Source organism: Sinohyriopsis cumingii, chromosome 5 (genome assembly GCF_028554795.1).
Source record: "Sinohyriopsis cumingii isolate HCF-2022 chromosome 5, ASM2855479v2, whole genome shotgun sequence".
Lineage (NCBI taxonomy): Eukaryota > Metazoa > Mollusca > Bivalvia > Unionida > Unionidae > Sinohyriopsis > Sinohyriopsis cumingii.
In genome coordinates this window covers 37,714,675-37,727,778 of record NC_142965.1, presented here as the reverse complement: position 1 = coordinate 37,727,778, position 13,104 = coordinate 37,714,675, and the positions used below count along the sequence as shown (strand labels likewise).

At 37.9% G+C, this 13,104-nt stretch overlaps 1 long non-coding RNA gene across 1 annotated transcript; it reads right to left on the bottom strand.

Annotated features, from left to right (window-relative positions):
* Positions 1-852: 852 nt before the first annotated feature.
* Positions 853-12,331, bottom strand: LOC149798961 (uncharacterized). The gene is made up of 3 exons (XR_016420853.1): positions 12,201-12,331; positions 4,843-5,029; positions 853-1,041 (listed from the first exon to the last, which is right to left on the bottom strand). It is a non-coding gene; the product is annotated as an uncharacterized LOC149798961 (long non-coding RNA).
* Positions 12,332-13,104: the final 773 nt, after the last annotated feature.

The window sequence follows — 13,104 nt, the reverse complement described above, 5'->3', positions numbered from 1 at the left end:
CGCTGGGATCGGCGCGCAGAAGGTATTAATTAAACCAAATGACGTTTGGACGATCCCCCCGACGACGACGTCGTTTTTTTTTTACCAGGCGCTGACGACACCGGATCCGCTGAGTGCAGAAAGTATCAATTAAGCCAAATGACGATTCAGACAAATGTCCGATTCGCCCCCCCCTGCTGCTCTATTCTCGTGAAACCGTCCATACAAACCATTTGACCCAAAGTCAGCTTTGCTATGAGTTGTTTCTTAACATTCTTTTGAGTCGACGTTTTCACGGGAAAAAGTTCTTAATCTAAAAATCAGAGTCCTAGATCTGCTTTCAAGTGTTAAGATTCACTTAGTTTCTTTTACTTTTTCCACAATCTTCCGAAAATATTAAAACCAGCTGTGGCATTTCGGTAAGATTGTTGCCGACATAAGCTTGTGGTGGCATTGACGTTTCTACAGATATCTGAGCGGGAAAAAAGGGGGAAGGGCAAATAGGGAAACATTTTATCTTGTATTTTATACTAACTGGCAAGTCAGTTCCAATCGGAAACTGTTCAAAATAGTAATCAACAACGCAAAAAGGGGCTTGAAATAGACCGTTTCAGATCCTTACGGCTGAGGCTGCAGTGGCGTTGGGATCTGCTTTTTCTCTCTCGTTCTGGTAACCTTCGAAATGCCCCTATCGAAATGCCCCTATATAAAATCAAAGACATGTCAGTGTACAGGTCTACATCTTTATTTTAAAACGGCGCAAAGTCTTCTGTGCCATGTGTTAAATGGAATCTCAAAACATGTCCATTTAAAAAACAAAATTTATGTCAAACATTGAATAAGAAAATTTACTTGGCATTTACTTACCTAAAAATGCTCTACCGTAGGTAATGAAAAAATTAAAATTTTCTTCGCTAAACTGGATGAGGTCACCACCTTCGAGTTGACACGCCTCTCGTGCGTCAGTATAATTAAGGCAGTGGTTTCTCTTTGCTTCATATCTGTAGCAGAAAGGTCGCTCATCGTTGCCAACATAACGAATGTAGTTCTTTGGACACGTATCTAGAATAAGCAAGCGACAGACAAGATGAAAAAAGGGCAAAATCTGGTTAGACAAATGAACTACAACGCAATGCTTCATTACTTAGAAGTCTGCTTAAATAATATACATCATAGCATTGTTTTCTATACTGTAATGCCTAACTCAGCAAACCACACTATTAGGCACTATTAAAAACTACATTCTTTATCCAATAGTAATACTAATAATAATAATGTAAAAACATGAAACAAAGTCAGAAAAACATGAGACAGTTCACTATGTTGTAATACCTTAATGGCATTGTGAATCGAGTTTTGCATACACAAACATTGTCCATTTAATGTGAAGATTATTTGATGCTAAACGTTGAGAAATATGATGTTAGTCCATACATTAGTGACTTAATCATCCGGTGGCTGTTTATTACAGAAACCGCGCAGATACATGATAGTGATGGAATCAATGTGCCCGGCCGAAGAATCACATTTCTCTTGTCAGACTTTTGTTGAACAATGAGTTAGAACTAATGTTACTGTTCATTATTGTAAGTTCTTGGTTGTGTAGAACTTGTTATTTTACTTTAATGTGCAAAATAGTATGCATTTGATTGGGACTATTTATAACCGTATTACGACTCATTGCATCATCAGTACTTTAAACTCTCGCTCGATTCTCATACTAATTCGCTTGTCCGTTTCGTTCATTTCTACTTAATCATAGGTATGAATATATAAATAAGATTAAAAGTAAAAGCGCACACCACGGACATTGAGAGGACAACTTAACTGCGTCTAAATTTTGTGTTCAGAGGGATTTTTTTCCATGCAGTTTGAAGAGTTGACTTGGTTACCGCCATGGTCAACCCTGATAAGGACAAACATTGATTGGCTAACTAAGGTCATATGACGTGAATAAGAGTATATAAATACGAGTGCAGACAGGGAATTGGCAGACAGCTGTCAGAGCAGCAAAGTATGAACATCTAAGTGGAAAAGAATTTCGGCCATGTATTCTAAAACCATCACTTACATATTTGTACATAACTAATCTTAACTTTGGCACTTTAAAATAAATAAAACTGAATCAAATTGTTGTGAGAAATTTTAATAGATTTATTACATATTGCTATTGAATTGAAATGTTTTATAATTATCATATAATTCTTTATAAAGCCGCTGTTATCTCCCACCACACTGCTCAAGTACACTAGTAGTAAAAAAAAATTCCACCAAGATCACGCTACCATGTCAGAATGTGTTACAGTCAATCTAATACATTTAGCTGTTAATAGACGCATGAATTTAATAATATAATTAATTTCACCATAATATGGTGTATTACAACGCTGTATTTTGGCATTTGGCATTTAGACACACAAGACTGTTCTATATTATCAGAAGCTGATATTGTTGTGACAAACACTGTGTTGATGTGACAAACACTGTGTTGATGTGACAAACACTGTGTTGTTGTGACAAACACTGTTGTTGTGACAAACACTGTGTTGTTGTGACAAACACTGTTGTTGTGACAAACACTGTGTTGATGTGACAGACACTGTGCTGATGTGACAGACACTGTGCTGATGTGACAGACACTGTGCTGACGTAAAGTCACTATGCGATATTGAAAGGCATGTTCTATCTCACCTTTATTATTTATAAAAAGCATTTTTAAGTCCTGATCTCTGGTCTTTTCGATATATATATAACACGGGGTGCTACAATAAGCTGTCTATTCATACATGGAATGATACGATATATATATATATATATATATATATATATATATATATATATATAGATATATATATATATATATATATATATATATATATATATATATATATATATATATATATATAATAAACTGACTACGAACAGTGCAAAACCAGTATTTAGCTAGCCTAAGCGCTTTCGACTCAGTCTTTTTCAAAGGCAAATACAAAACATAGACAAGACAAACAAATAAAACAGACAAACCGTTGTCTTTGTAAAACTTTACATGACTGACTTGTTGCGGATGCTGAAAGATATTTTATAAAAGTTTTGCACTGTTCGTAGTCAGTTTATTACATTTATTTTAATCAATCCCTGACAAACGTGATCCCTTGCTGGATCCAGTGCACTTGAAAGGACCGTTATTTGCCATATGATTTGTATTATTTACATATATATCCTGAAAATAAAGGTGAGGCACACAGCAATGTACACTAAAATTTAAGTTGGATACAACAACAAATGCAGCCAAGAATTAAAGAAATGGCAGCCATCATATATCCCAGAGCATTCAAGCTATGTTGCAGCACCGTGCATGGGCATGTCTCTTCATGTTGGAGTGTATACAAGGTGCGAGATTTCGTAGGTTCCATACAAGTTCCCTAATCAAGGTCACAACATAAGAAATGGATCCACAAGAACATTCATCTCGTTATGTTAGTTAAAAATATGTATGCACTTGTGGGGTAAGTCTTCACAGTTTCCGTGTTACGATCAAGTGACAAGTTACATAATCTAGGGGCATGATACATGATGATGCTTATTACTGGATATATGTCTGATTTCGTGACGTGTCCTTCAACATCTATTTACCACGTTTACCTAATGACGTCAGACACAATTGCAGTGCTGATTACAGGAGAATCGAGCGGGATAGTTTTGTACTAGGCCGAAACAAACATTCCAATGTTTCGTTTTCAAAAATGAACTTACTGTAACGCTTTTACTCAATGCGTGCAAATAATTCCAAAAATCTTGTCATAACGCTCTCAACATGATAATCATTTTGCTGCGCGTACTGTAACCTGTGATTGGGTTCTCCGCCATTTTCTGATTTTCTGACGATTTCCACCTTTTTAGGCTTCAACTCCATGAAATATTTCAGGGACAAACTTATGTAGAGAAGTTACGAAAGGGAAACGGAACCGTTCTAGAAATCACATGGTACATTTACACTATTTAATGATAAACAAGAATGGGACCTCGAGCAAGCATTGAAGACTAATATCATTTATTCATTTTTGTCCATCCACAATCAATTCACATTGAATTGTTAAAACTCGGAATTCGTGCAAAGAACGCGTTTTGTCTAGACTACTGGGACTTTATCTGTGCATGGGTGGGGGATGTAAGATTGTACATTTATTGTCAGAGCGTGGGAATGGCAATGAATATTTCTCAGCAAATCGATCAACCAATCAGCATGTATCACCATTGGGCAAGTTATTCAGACACCGCGTACTTTTTCTGCGTATTTTACATTTTCTCTGTTAGATGGAGCTGATGGTTTTGTTACGTCACATTTTACAAAATCTCCCCTACCTTCATTGTCACATAAGTCGGACCCCGTCTTTTCATCATGCACGACGACCGCTCCGGTGGCCGGGTGGTTAGAGCGTCCGCCTCGGATGCGGAAGGTCGTGGGTTCGATTCCCGGTCGAGTCATACCAAAGACTAACAAAAATGTTACTAACAGCTACCTTACTTGGCGTTCAGCATTAAGAAGTTAGTGTTGGGACTGGTCGGCCTGGTGTCAGGATAATATAACTGTGTAGGACATCATGTTACATGTCCGCGGCATGATGCTCCAGTGCTAGACATGACTATAAACAGTACACTGCAGACATCGTAGCGACATGACTGAAAAATTGTTACAGCTACGTTAAAGAAAAATTTTAAAAAATCCATGCACGCCGCCATATATGGAATGCTAACCAAAGACTAGTGAAATTCGTTGTTCAAATGTAGTTTAGAGAAGTAGTGCTGTGAAAGATGTAAGATGGGTACATAGAAGATACACAGTCGGAAAGACAGTTCGCTTACTCTCTCTAGCTTCGGTCAGACCCTTTTTGATATATTCCAACTTCCAGTGGAGCTCGTGAATCTTCTCCATCAACTTTTCGACAAGATGTTGGTCATTCGCTTCATATTTACTAGAGATTGGCGTGGTCATCAACCACAGAAGCACTGCCCCCATGACTGTCGTCCACGTTAGTGGTGCCATTTTATACTGTAAACAGTTAAATAGAAACTTTTATTTGACAACGAAGCTATGGTACCGTAAAAATAGTATCGATGTGTTTCTTTCCTAGATTAAGGCACTATATGACTACATCTTTATGCCAGTGTCAAATGTTAAAGGCAACTTAGAGATGTAATTTTATGCCAGTATCGAATCTTAAACCTAATTTAGAGGTGTAATGTTATGCCAGTGTCAATTCTTAAAGGTAACTTAACGGTAGAGGTGCAATTCCGACTGTGGACATAATTCGTAAGACGTACATGCTCGATGTCACACACAAAGCTAGCCTAGTTCTGACGAATTGATTCGTTTTATAATCGGTTGGGCTTCAAGCTAGAGGTTTGGTTTTGTGGTGTTTAACGGTTATTTTTTTAGCATGGCGGCCAGTATATTTTGGTGGAGGAAGAAACCGGGAAGATCACTGGAAGAATCACCGACACAAGAGAAGATATTGATAAGCTTTCTCACCTACCCACGCTGGTCGAGCCCAAACTCGAACTCATGAGGGCTTGGGTGAGATGTGTCCAGGTAGGAAAAGCTGTATATAGATTTGGTTAATGGCGCATTTTTAAATGTACCATTCTATCCATATGACCTTGTCAGCTATTTGGAATCAGGTCACATTTAGTACTTCCAGTTCAGTACCCACGAATGTAGTTCTGGTCTATTTTTATAACATTTTTTCCTCTCTCATTTTGGTGGTGATAGAGTTTATTTATGCATTTTTGGTAGGGATTTAAAGGTAATTGTTTATTCTTGATAATATGAGCTCAGGGTATTGTTGTCTGTGTGTATTTTGGCGACAGTGCACTGTGAGTAATAAGGCCTTGGTGATGATCCAGAAGTGAAATACGTTTTGTTTACATGTTGCTCTGTTGACAGTCCAGCATCTCAAAAAAGAGCAGGTCAACCTTTGACGAGAACTTCACCATGAAGTCATCTCTGAAGGCATTTTGGATTAACATATGATTTGCATTGATTGTCACACAGTGGAAAGGTCAGTACTGAGAAACAAATGTAGAGAACATATAGTAAAATTAATTGTGTTCTATGTCTATGCGAGGTCGAATAGCCGGTGTAGTTTAAACATTTCAGCGCCATTTTAAATAAAGTTTTTGGGGGTTCGGTTTCATGTTCTAAAACTTAAATAAAGCCCCAGCCCACGCAATTCATTTATAGTTAATATACGTATATGCGAAATATATTGCATGTGTAGTTTTTATTTATATACAGTTCATAGTTCATGGAAATCGTTTCACCGTCAGCATGCATCCAGAAGCTTTCAATGAACTAGACTGTAATCACCTATATGTTTAGCTTGCCGTAAAGGAGCACGGAACTGCCTTGCACAAAATAAATTTAGAAGAAAGTGGCGGTGATATTTGAGATGTTTGGTCAAGGGACTTTTTTAAACGTGACGACAATAATATGTAGCATTTTTCTATGGTAATTTAGAAGCGGAAGTACTGTAACATAAGGATTAATTTAAGGACTACAAAAGGCATATGTTCCAATTAAACATATTTCAAGATACGTCAAACTTCCATATTTTTCAAATTTTTTCAGAATTTATTTTTCCTTACCTGTCAGTTTTGTTCCCAGACTGATGAGTTTACGTTTCATTCCCAATCATTCTAGAAAAATCCGTATAATGTGTTGACACAAACCAGAGTTTGTTTGTATATTGTTTCTGTCGTATTCTTGTCAAATCCCAGCTCATAAAATCTGCTCTAGTACTTCTTATTTTCCACCCTTAGCAGTTAGATTTACTTGGTGGGAGTAATAGACCCCGAGTATCCTTCGAGTGACAGCCACTATGTTCAATATGTCCACTATGTTCAATATCTCCACTAGTATAAAGAAGGCTTTTAGCTCCCATTTATTTGCATGTACAATACACATAATGTAAAATGAATCTATCACAATATAAGAATGTCATTACAAATATACAGCACCACTGAATAAAGGTATCGGTATTTAGTCTTACTTTCAACTGCTTTGGTCAGAAGCACTGTACAGAATGCACAAATCTATATAGGTCGCAGTGAATTTCATTAGTTGTACGTTGAGCAGTACTAACAATCATATCCAGATGCCAAGAGTCGTTACTCTAAAACGGAAAGTACCCGAGCAGTGACTTTAAAAGGCAAAATTCAATTCAAGTTTAAGAAGAGTTCAATATACATCCAAACAAACAACAAACAAACCCACAAAAAAAAATGCAAAAACCCTGTTGCCCAGTTCACAACCACCGACTTCTTCAAATTAAAGTTAGAACAATCCTAGATATGTTTATAAAAGAGAGGATGCCATGAATTTGACTTATAAAACATTGTTTGACAATTTTCTCCAAAACTTGCCCCAAAGATCAACAAGAGGAAACGATTAAAAAGTTTGCGCATTTGCAAGAACCACATGGTTTAGACCCCAAAGTTTCAGTTAAATTATTGAAGAGCATGGTGGAGATGTGGTACGCCAAACACTGACTTCTCAAAATGCACAAGTGTTCGAAAAGTTTTAAGGAAATTCCCCCAAAATGAGAAAGAGAAAACAAAAACAAAGAAACTTACTGCGCATCTTCAAGAATTTAGTACGTTAGGCTGAAAAGTTGCGAAAAAATCTTTGCAAAAGTTTAGAAGAAGTCATAAAATAACTTCCAACACCTAGACCAGTGAAAACACCTCTAAAAACACCACTGAAAACACCACTGAAAACAAAACAGATTCAAGATAATAGATCAAAATTAGGATTAAAATAAAGTATTAACGTTGTGCCCATTCAAATGAAACAGTCGTTTCAAAAAAAATTCTAGCAACATGGAAGAGAAAAATTTGATAAACTCTTCAGTAACCCAATTTTTCAAAGCAATTACCTAAAAATAAGGCTAAGAAACCATACACTGTACTTACCAATGATCTATTTATCCTACAAAGTGTTACTACCAATTTTCGAGGCGCGGAGTGGAGACATCTTAAATCCATATCTTTTTTTTACAATTTGTCAACATTACCCCAAAAATGACCTATAGGCAAAATGTTAAACCTTATGCGTATTTACAAACATGTTGAGCCAAGAAGTTTAAATCAAATCGTTTAAGCAGTGACGAGCAGAAAACTTCTCCAAAAGCCCACTTATGGACAAAATAAGATTAGGCACAGGCAAAGTACAAACTTATTTGGCATTTATTCCAATATTCACAGACAGACAGCCGGACGGATAAACAGACTGACATTCGAACTTGGTCACAGTTTCCCAGGTCTTCACTTGAGTACAGAGATTGCAAGGGTATAGTACTTGTACTTGTCAAGTTGGGGCCCCGAGTGGCCGAGTGGTCTGAAGCGCTCACCGTTACGAATCACTGCCGTCTCACCACTGTCTGCCTGTGTGGCAGTAAAATGTAAAATAATTAATGTTCTTTTGTTGTAGTAATGACAGGAATGCATAGAAAATAATGCAACATTCATGTTCATAATCTGGTTATTTTGGTCGACAACGTTAAACATTGTAATTAATTTGAATGTTTGTTGACCAAGACCATTTTTCCTAAATTAGAGCACATATATCTTGTGTGTATGTGTGCGTGCGTCTGTGTGTGTGTGTGCGATTTGGATTTTTAACGTAGTTTTAACAAGTTTTCAGCCATATCGCTACGATGTCTGCAGTGTGGCAGTTTATAGTGATGTTGGGACGTCATGCCGCAGACATGTAGCTTCATGTCCCACCCAGTCACATTAATCAGGCTGACAAGTCCTAACACTTAAGTTCTTAATGCTTAGCGCATAGCAAGGCGCCTGCTATTACCATTTTTACAAGTCTTTGGTACGACTCGGTCAGGGATCGAACCCGCGTCCTCCCGCACCCGAGGCGAACGCTCTAACCAATAGTCCACCGGAGCGTTAGAAAGATAAATTGATCGGCATAGTTGCAGTTTAATACACATTTTTACCCATTACACTGGTCAACAGTGAAATCATTACTGACTTGAAAAGGCCCTAATCTGTAGTATTTTGGTGTGCCGAACACGAATATAACCGTGAAAAATTTGTATTGGCTCTCGTTTTGAAGATATTCATATACCTCATTTTCTATGTTTCACTGTGTAAATTTCTCCAGTAGGACTGCAGCAACATCCGGAATAATGATGTAACATTGCATAATACCATCATGCTCACATCATCCACAGTTGATTGCATCATTTTCTGATGCAATGCAATACTAATGCCATGCGGCTGCTGAAGTAAGTTGACGTCAGCAGTGTACTATACATGTGTAGGCCTATTATACTAATGCCAGGTGGCTGCTGAAGCTGACGTAAGCAGTGTACTATATAAAGCCCAATCAGATAGGTACAGCATTTAAAATATTTTAGACGTTGTGCGAGACAGTTCAAGCTACTGTTACATAAAACTTATTATTTTATCCATTTACGTACAATAAAGAACAGTAATGCCTCGAAAGTGTGTTAATACCGCGGACAATTTTTGCTATATTTGTGGGGAAGTGACATTTGCCAACCAGAAGAAATTCTCAAGTGAAGAAGGCATATCATCTTTACTTCGGATGCAAGGTTGGTGACCAAGACAAGCCTTGGGCTCCGCATATATGCTGTGCTACATGTACAACACAGCTTTCACAGTGGTTGAATTGCAAAAGGTCATCAATGCCGTTTGCAGTCCCAATGGTGTGGAGAGAGCCAAGCAACCACCTAAATGACTGTTACTTCTGCTTGGTTCCTCCTCTTTCCGGCGGAATAACGAAGCGAAAGAAGTCGAGAATAGTCTACCCAAACATTCCGTCTGCATTGAGACCAGTTCCACATGGTGAGGGACTTCCTATTCCAGAACCTCCAGCAGAATATTCTCTTGATTCATCTGACGAAGACAAAGGTGAGTCGACCTGTTCTTCTCCTGGTCCATCAGCATGCAGTGATCCAGATTTTCACTGTGGTGCATCATCAACCCCACACAGAATAACACAGGAAGAACTAAATGACCTGATTCGTGATTTGGACTTATCAAAGAACAAGGCAGAATTGCTAGGATCAAGACTCCAACAATGGAATCTTCTAGAAGAAGATGTCACAATTACTGCATATCGAAAGCGCCACCAGCAATTGGAGCCTTTCTTCAGAAAGGAAAGTAATCTGATATTCTGTTCCGATATTGAGGGCCTCATGAATGCTTTAAAAATCACTCATGACCCACAAGAATGGAGACTATTTGTGGACTCTTCGAAACTGAGTCTCAAGGCTGTGCTTTTGCACAATGGAAACATTCTTCCATCTATTCCAGTAGCGTATGCTGTCCACATGAAAGAGACATACGATAACTTAAGGCAGCTACTGAATTCCATTGAGTATAACAAGTACAGCTGGCACCTCTGTGGTGATTTGAAGGTAGTTGCCCTTTTAATGGGACTGCAGCAAGGATATACAAAATACATGTGTTTCTTATGCGAGTGGGATAGCCGAGCAAGGGAAATGCACTACATGAGGAAGGAATGGACTCACAGGCAGAATGTAGCCATTGGAGAGAAGAATATCCAACACCCAGCTCTGGTTGAGGCTCAGAAAATCTTGCTACCACCCCTTCACATCAAACTAGGTTTGATGAAGAACTTCGTGAAAGCCATTGACCGGACTTTGCCAGCATTCCGATACCTGCATGAAAAATTCCCTCGACTCAGCGAAGCAAAGATTAAAGAGGGAGTTTTTGTGGGTCCTCATATTCGAGAGCTTTTCAAAGATGACCGGTTCAACAACTTGCTGGAAGGTGACGCGAAACAAGCATGGAATGCTTTTTGCCTAGTTTCTACAAACTTCCTCGGAAATGTTAGGGCAGAAAACTACAAGGAACTAGTAGAAGACATGTTGATGAAGTATAAGAAACTTGGCTGCAATATGTCTCTAAAGATTCACTTCCTTCATTCCCATTTGGATTTCTTTCCTAGCAACTGTGGTATTGTTAGTGATGAACACGGCGAACGTTTTCATCAAGATATCGCAACAATGGAACAAAGATACCAGGGAAAATGGTCCACTACAATGCTGGCTGACTACTGCTGGACACTCCTCAGAGATGCTCCCGAACAGCTGTACAAGAGACAGGCGAAGAAATCTAAGATGTAGTCAATGACTTGATTTTTTATAGGTAGGCTATTACAGTTGACCTTTTACTATTGGAATGCATTTCGTTATGTAAACATTAATTTCTTGCAGATTACAAAAAAACTAGAGCCAATTTTGCAATTTGACTGTCATATTCGTGTTCAGCACATAAAAATTGATAAAAATTGACTAATTTTATTTCAGTAACATGACTTTTGTAAAAATTTGTTGTCCAGTGTTAGCAATTACCATAGTGTAATCTAGCTACTCAGGTCAGTTACAATCAATTGCAATATATAGTTTCTGATGTGCTCATTTTGAAGTCGCAAGGCCAAGATTACACGATGTAATGACAAAAAATGAATAGTACACCGTAACGAAGGCCAGTAAAGCGTGACATATGGGTCAAGGAAATCTTTCATAGCTGTGGTGTGTGTGTGTGTGTGTGTGTGTGTTTTTTGGATTTTTAACGTAGCTTTAATACTTCTTCAGTGATATCGCTACGATGTCTGCAGTGTGGTAGTTTATAGTGATGCCTATCACTGCGGAATCATGCCGCAAACATGTAGCATGATGTCCCACACAGTCACATTATCCTGACACCAGGCCGACCAGTCCTAACATTAACTTCTTAATGCTGAGCGCCAAGCGAGGCGCCATAGCGTTGGTTTAGTACACATCGAGATATACCCATTCACCTACTTTCATTACTAAATGCCGAATACAGTGTACAGAGTAATAAAATACTTCCAAACTAAATTCACACACATTACAAATAGTTGCATTGTTTTCAGTTAACCCATTGACTCCTCTTTACTTGGTTGTGCCATGAAACCCATCCAAAATGTTGCATTGGACATGGCAGAAAAAAAATGTCGATATACCACAAGGGTGCGGATATACAGATGATGAAGTATATAAATGCCAGTGCGACGCCACGTCAGGAGTAATACAGTAGCCCTAAATTAGATCTAAAAACAATAACGATTATCATCTTATCTATTTAAATAAATATATTGGAGGTATATGGTTTAAAAAAATACTTTTACTCACAAATTGATGCGCCACGAAATCACTGTGGGTCCCAAACACCAATGCTCGTGCTGCTTTCCTTCTCTTATAACTTTCACTATGGAACAGACAGCACGTGCATCACGATATGTAGTCTATGAATTGAGTTGTCTCACGCATGTGTAGTTAAAAAGTATTTAGTAATTGCATTCATCGTATGGGCATATATACTAACTGGATACCTTTATAATTGACAGTTCTGACCCCAATCCCAACAACAACAAAAAGAACAGAAAAAGACACGGGGAAATTCAGGAATATGAAATAAATACTGATTTTGTTTACATTGATCCTGTTGCTGCTTCAGTTGCTAATAATGACGACGATGACAATAGTGATAATACTAATTATAAGAATATTCTACCACTAAACAATATTACTATTAATAGTATTAGTGCTATAGTATTATTGACCAATCCAACAATAACAGATGCGTGCAGCAATAGCAAAATGATGACGAGAAGACGTCTGTGATAATGACGTCGACGAAGACAAAGATGACGAGGACGATGGTGGTGTTAACTACATCAACGCTGACAGCAATGGCGACAAGATACCGGCGTTGTGGTTTCAAATTGTACGACTCATATGTATTTTCATAAGTTAGGATGCAATATTGATTTCTACAAGGAAACCGCTCAGTGATCTCAATGTGCATTACTACAACTCTACATTGCACAAGATGTATCGAAAATTGGGTTCACATTGAGTGTTATTGCCTCGATTGACTCTTATGGTTTTAGGCTTGCTTGTCGTCGCGTGATATTGTCACAAATGTTGATACTTTAACTGGAAATAATGACGCTATCATTATTTTACATTATATAAGAAGTATTGTTGTTGTTGATCAGTTGCCAGTATGGAGTGTGATGTCTAATAAATTTAA